Genomic DNA, 2,500 nt, shown 5'->3' on the forward strand with positions numbered 1-2,500 from the left:
AACTGACCACTCCACATGTACTTCCACAATTAATGGGTGATGGATGGGGAGCACGCGCGGGTGGGGCGGGGGGCGCGCGCGCGGGAGCACGCGGGCGGGGCGGGACGGGGCGCGCGCGCGCGCTGGGACGCGCGCGCGCGCTGGGACGCGCGGGCGGGGCGGGACGGGGGCGCGCGCGCGCTGGGACGCGCTGGCGGGGCGGGGCGGGGGCGCGCGCGCGCTGGAGCATGAGGGCGCGCGCGCGCTGGAGCATGAGGGCGCGCGCGCGCTGGAGCATGAGGGCGAGCGCGCGGGGGCAAGCGGGCGGGGCGCACGCGGGTGGGGCAGGGCGGGGCTGGCGAGCGCGCGGGAACGTTCCGACACTACCCACCGTGCGCGTTCCACCACCGCACCACCGCCGTCAACCGCCCTCGACCTCCGACCACCACCCCGACGCCCCAAGCATATGCCCATGTGCGGCGCATAGTGCTTGGGGCGTGGGGGTGGCGGAAGATATAGGGGGTAGCCCCGTGGCCAGCGCATGCAGACTAGTCACCCCCCTATATAGTACATTTTGAGGCATTTTTGGTCTGCCAGGCCTAGATACGATTTTTTTGAGCGGTCATACGGTCAAATATCTCAAGTTTTAGAATGTTTTTTTTCCATGAACTCAATTGATTCATGAATTGGACATTCTAATGGATCTAGAAATCAAGTTTCATAGTTTTTCAACCAACCAATTTTTTTTAATGAATTTTTAAATATTAAATAATAAGAAATTAGAAAAAATAGCTAGAGTTGTCAAAAAATTCTGAAATTTTGTGGGAATCATTCTTTCATTTTGCTTAGCTCCCAGGAAAAAAATTACAACAACCCGACCACTCCACATTCACAACAATACAAGCATTGAAAATGAACATTCCCTTTTCACGGGTATTGGGTTTGATGATATTTTTATAGTCCAAGGCTTTATACAACACTTTTGATATGCTGTTGGTAGGACATGTATCGCACATAGCATAGGATGGGGCTTGGCATGTGCGAGGGGAGTGGGGGCGCAGGGGTGTGTGGGGGGGAGGGGGGCGTGCGGGGGCGTGCGGGGGTGTGCGGGGTGAGCGCGCGGGGGTGTGCGAGGGCGTGCGGGGGTGTCCGGGGTGAGCGCGCGGGGGCGTGCGGGGTGAGCGCGCGGGGGTGTGCGGGGTGAGCGCGCGGGGGTGTGCGAGGGCGTGCGGGGGTGTCCGGGGTGAGCGCGCGGGGGCGTGCGGGGTGAGCGCGCGGGGGTGTGCGGGGTGAGCGCGCGGGGGTGTGCGAGGGCGTGCGGGGGATGTCCGGGGTGAGCGCGCGGGGGGCGTGCGGGGGTGTGCGGGGGTGTGCGGGGTGAGCGCGCGGGGGTGTGCGAGGGCGTGCGGGGGCGTGCGGGGGTGTGCGGGGTGAGCGCGCGGGGGTGTGCGAGGGCGTGCGGGGGTGTGCGGGGTGAGCGCGCGGGGGCGTGCGGGGGTGTGCGAGGTGAGCGCGCGGGGGCGTGCGGGGGTGAGCGCGCGGGGGTGTGCGAGGGGAGCGCGCGGGGGCGTGCGAGGGCGTGCAGGGGGAGCGCGCGGGGGTGTGCGAGGGCGTGCGGGGTGAGTGCGCGGGGGCGTGCAGGGTGAGTGCGCGGGGGCGTGCGGGGGGAGCGCGCGCGGGGGGCGTGAAGGGTGTGCGGTGGCGGGCGAGGGGAGTGCAGGTTAACCTCCAAGGATTTTGGATGTCTTGATTTTTCATAGAGGTTAACCTATGAAAGGGTTTTGTGGCTAGCATGCGTGCCTTTGGAGTGGACATGTAGGAAAGGGTGTGAACATGGACTTGTAGTTGTGCTTGCGTTGGGTAGGTGTTGGTGGGCATGATTTGCGCGCAAGGGTGATAGGGGCGTTGCTGTGGCGTGGAGCTCGGCGCACGCACGAGGGGGCGAGCACTGGCGCCCCACGAGCGTTCTAGATGGCCTTGCATTGGAGCATGTCCAATCATCAACACTTAACATGTACAATCATTACTTTTCCTATAACCTCCATGACACTTCAAAGAAATAAATTGGTTTATTGTATGGGGAGGGACGAATCGGAGCGACGAAGGGCTGAATCTCAGTGGATCGTGGCAGCAAGGCCACTCTGCCACTTACAATACCCTGTCGCATATTTAAGTCGTCTGCAAAGGATTCTACCCATCGCTCAGTGGGAATTACGTTACAAGGCGGCCCTTGAGACTCATCCGTCACAAGGGCTTAGCCAACGACACGTGCCTTTGGGGGCCAAAAGGCCCCTACTGCTGGTCGGCAATCAAGCGATGGGCGCATGCGTCGCTTCTAGCCCGGATTCTGACTTAGAGGCGTTCAATCTCTAGTGTGAGGACTGTGGATGGTTGCTGGTACGATGACGAAACATGCAAGGTGGGGTGGAGCCGGGTGCCTTCGGGAGTGCGGCATGAACCTCGTTGAGTGTGGGACGTTGTTGTGGTATGCCTCCCTTCCTTGGGCTAGCCCTATGTTTTG

Source organism: Cucurbita pepo, unplaced genomic scaffold, assembly GCF_057944985.1.
Source record: "Cucurbita pepo subsp. pepo isolate OVF unplaced genomic scaffold, ASM5794498v1 scafford_26, whole genome shotgun sequence".
Taxonomy (NCBI): domain Eukaryota; kingdom Viridiplantae; phylum Streptophyta; class Magnoliopsida; order Cucurbitales; family Cucurbitaceae; genus Cucurbita; species Cucurbita pepo.